Source organism: Saccopteryx bilineata, chromosome 10 (assembly GCF_036850765.1).
Source record: "Saccopteryx bilineata isolate mSacBil1 chromosome 10, mSacBil1_pri_phased_curated, whole genome shotgun sequence".
Classification (NCBI taxonomy): Eukaryota; Metazoa; Chordata; class Mammalia; order Chiroptera; family Emballonuridae; genus Saccopteryx; species Saccopteryx bilineata.
The window spans coordinates 56059332-56063834 of record NC_089499.1 but is presented as its reverse complement, the minus strand read 5'-3'; the positions used below and the strand labels follow the sequence as shown (position 1 = coordinate 56063834).

At 37.5% G+C, this 4503-nt stretch overlaps 1 pseudogene; it reads left to right on the top strand.

Moving 5' to 3' along the window:
- Nucleotides 1–830: 830 nt before the first annotated feature.
- Nucleotides 831–939, top strand: LOC136314776 (small nucleolar RNA U3; annotated as a pseudogene).
- Nucleotides 940–4503: the final 3564 nt, after the last annotated feature.

Here is a 4503-nt window from a genome sequence, read left to right as displayed (position 1 = left end):
GTATGTTTCCTGTATTCCCATTTTGCAGAGAGTTTGAACATAAATGGGTGCTATATTTTATCAAATACTTTTTCTACATCTATTGATATGATCATGTGATTTTTATCCTTCATTTACTTATGTGATGAATCACATTTGTTGATTTGCAAATATTGTACCAGCCTTGCCTCTCTGTAATAAATCCCACTTATTAGCTGATGGAGGCCCCTACAAGATGAGTTTCTGTTTGAGATTGTCAATCCTTAAGAAATCAGAAACGAAGGCAGTGCATTAAACCACTGTAAATGGAACCAGAAAGTGTGGGGCTAAGGAGAACTTTGCCTAAAGGTACAAATGACTCTGCCTTTATCCTACAATTGAACAGAGGATAGCAGTGAATTGTAACAAGGCTGCTCCAGAATCTTTGTGAGCACTCGGGATTTTCAGAGTTGTAACACTTTATGAACACAACTAGAGACATGAGATTTCAAATATACATGGTAGGGCAAGGTAGGTTTATGCTGTTTGCAGTATTGGAAAATAGTACCATAATTAATAAATAAAAATAATAATGTAAGAATAAACTCTGTGTTTCACATACTTACAATTATAACCTATTTTTGACCTAACCTATGTGATTTCCCCTCTCTGCCTTTTATTATCTTACCAGAGTAAGTAGTGTATGTAATCTTTTAAATAAGAACCATCAGGATGACCTATGTAAACAAAATAACAATTACAGCATTCAATAGAAAATACTAGATTGATTAGTTACTACCATGCAAAAATGCAAAAGAGAAGCCTGTTTTGATATTTTTCTCTACATACCACTATTTTAGAACTAAATCCCTAAGACTATACTTTCAGGGATCATTTCTATAGTTTGTTACTAGAACTAAATCCCTTTCTCAACTGATTTCCAAGCTATTTTAAACTTGTGAAAAACAGGAGGAGAGCAAGATCCCAAACACTATACTTAAAGTCTCTGTATATTAATTAAAGAATAATTATTGGTAATTGACTGTAACCTTACTTCTAAGTTGTTAATCCATTAGTTCTGGCTGTCATTTTATATTCCAATACTTTATTTTGGATATTCTGTGGGGAAAATGTTACCTTGTCTGTTAGGCTTGTCAGTTAACACATAGTAGCTATGTGCATAACACATCCTTAGAATATGGAACCCAAAAAGAAATATATCCAGATTCAGTTTAGAGAACCTTCTGATGGTGTCAGTGATAGTTACCAGGCCTTGGGAAATGGGTGAGTGCTTTTTATAAGGCTACACATGATAATATATGGTTCAGAAAGTTGAATAAATATTATTGTGTACTTGGAATTACAATTACATGGTTCCTTTCATTAAAAAGAACACTATGAAAAAGGCACTGTCTTCAGATTGACATAAAGGGCTCACAGCTGTTTCTTTTGGAAATTGCAATGCAGAAATACTATGATGAGATGTCATCTACACTTTCCAGGTCATATTATATGATTTCGCTACAGCTATGGGCAAAAGGCGTGGGTGCCTCTTGTTTCTTGGTGCAGAATTTAAAGTCTCTGTGTCCTTGGCCAATTTGGCATACTGTACTCTGATAATACACTGCTCACAAAAATTAGGGGATTTTTTATTGCTTCATATTCATTTTTGAAACATCCCCTAATTTTTGTGAGCAGTATAGAATTGCAGTCACTCACTGTTCCACATAAGGACAGTATTAAAAATCTTGTCAGGAAACTTTCGCATGGATGGGAAGAAGGGTCCCTGATGTTGAATGGAAAAGAAATTTTTCTGACACAGTTTGGAAACCAAGTTATAGATGACTGTAATCACAGTCTCTCAGTAAGAGTTTTCCAGAACCAATACATACTTGACATTGTTACTCCATGTGATCCTGAGGAGGTTGGAAATTTGACTAAAGCTAAACTACTTTGACATTCTATGCATCATTTCTTTCTTTAGTTTTTTTAGTATTTTTTCAAAGTGAAAAGGGGGGGGTGAGTGGGGAGTGAGTCAGACAGACTCCCACATTTGCCCAACCAGTATCCACTGGGCATGCCCACCAGGGGGCGATGCTTGGCCCTTCTGGGGCATTGCTTCGTGCCATTGGAGCCATTTAGTGTCTGAGGTGGAGGCCATGGAGCCATCCTCAGCTCCTGGGCTAACAGTTCAAATAGAGCCTTGTCTGTGGGAAGGGAAGAGAGAGATTGAGAGAAAAGAGAGGGGGAAGGGTGGAGAAGCAGGTGGGCACTTCTCCTGTGTACCCTGGCTGGGAATCAAACCCAAGACTTCCACACGCCAGGCTGACGCTCCACCACTGAGCCAACCAGCCAACGCCTAATGCATCATTTTTTCCTTTAGACTTGTTATATTTGTATAAAAATATTTTACTGAGAAAATATAATTCTTCCACTTCTAGACCCTCACTAAAAGGGCAAATAATTTTCCAATAAATTAAAAAAGAATGGATAAAAAGCAGAAAAATTGGAACTAGAGAACTCCATGAGTATTTCAAAGCTCTTATCTGTCTTTTCAACACTTACATGGTGAGACTATCCTAACAGGGACTTTGGATTAAAGACTTTTCATTGGACCTTAGCCCTGAAGGTGCTCCTTTCTGAAGGAGCAAATTAATGATCAGAGCCCAAAGAAGACATGTTTCTTTCTGGACAAACTCTGCTTTCCATAAATTCTTACAAGGAGTGGGCCATGGTAATTCAGACCTCAGAAACCATAAGTATATGTCTGAAAGGTTGACGAGTTCATAATTAATTAAAAGCTTACTATTTGAAGAGCTAAGAAAACAAATGTCATTGAAAATATAATTTAACTGAAGTTGTAAAAAGTTACTGGCTTCCTTACAGTATTCCCGGCACAAAAAATGTTTATCAATAAGATTAGCCCAGAATGTACATACACAGCCCAAATGTAAAGTTTTAGCTTTTGCTTATGAAAACAATTCTTTTGGTTAATGAAGGAGTTATTACTACTGTTCAGTAAATACTTTAGTCTCTTTGTTTCTAGGAACATTGTTTCTGGACCTTTAATGAGAGTATGAACATGTGAGTAGTTCTGGCTAATGAGTTATGAGCAGGAGATATGTGTGTTACTTCCCGAATATATGATGGCTGGTCCAGAGTTTTCTTTTTATGTTGATCCACACTTTTCCTTCTAATGTCTTACTCTAATGTCTTACATCTGCTTGGCTCTATGATAGGAATGATACACAATAGAATCATGACCACCAAAGATGTACATGTACCAAAAATTGGAGATAATCATCATTTTGAACCACTAATACGTTAGATTGACTAATGGTCAATCACAATCTAGCCTATACTGAAATGGGTAAAAGAACAGTTTTTATTTAAAAAAATATATTTACAAATGAAGACACTGTGGTCCCCAAATTGTCATCTATTTGAGAATTTAAATTTTAGGAAGAACCTTAGTGTTAAACAGCCCAACTAGTAGCCTGGAGTGTAATTTTAGTTATCTTGGATCTTTTAGAATGACTTAGTTCTTCTTGAGAGAGTTAAACCAGGATTTTATTTAATTCATATTCTGAAGTTATCTTTGCCAGTGCTTTAGATTTAAGGTACATATATATTAAGTAAAATTGAAAGAGCTTGGTAATAGCCTGGATGTAGGGCATGAAGTGAGCTAAGTGTCCAGCTTGACCCCCAGGTGTCTCATTGTACGCCTGGAGTGATTGGCGATGCGTTTCACTAAGAGAAGGAACATTGGCAGCAAAGCAGTGCTTTAAATGATGATACTAAGTTCACTGTGGACATACTGACTTTGAGTCATGTCTGAGACATCAAAGGGCAGATGTTAAGATGCTAATTAGATAGGAGAGTGTGGCCAGCAAAGGAGCAGTCTGAACTTAGTTACACACTTGTGAATTATCTGTATATGGAATAAATAAGTCATGTGCAAGAATAAGATGGTGGAAGGAGACATATGGATGAGAAAAAAAAAACGTTTTTAGGAATAAAATGTAAAGAATATTGATGTTTATTACCAGACCAAATGCTTACAAAGTACATATCGAAGGAATGATGGAAAAGAGAAATAGAAGTAAAAATCACGGAAGTATTGCAGAGTAAAAGCGAAGGAAAGAAAGTGTTTTAAGAATTGGTCCTACTTGACCAGGTGGTGACACAGAGGATAGAGTTTCGAACTGGGACACGGAGGACCCAGGTTTGAAACTCTGAGGTCGCTAGCTTGAGAAAGGTATCATCTGGCTTGAATGAAGACTCACCAGCTTGTGCGTGGGGTCGCTGGCTTGAGCGTGGGATCGTAGACATGACCCATGGTCACTGGCTTGAGCCCAAGGTCGCTGGCTTGAGCAAAGGGTCACTCGCTCTGTTGCCACCCCCGGTCAAGGCACAAATAAGAAAACAATCAATGAGCAATTAAGGAGCCACAATGAAGAATTGATGCTTCTCATCTCTCTCCCTTCCTGCCTGTCCTTATCTGTCCCTCTATCTGCCTCTCTCTCTCTCTCTCTCTCTCTCTCT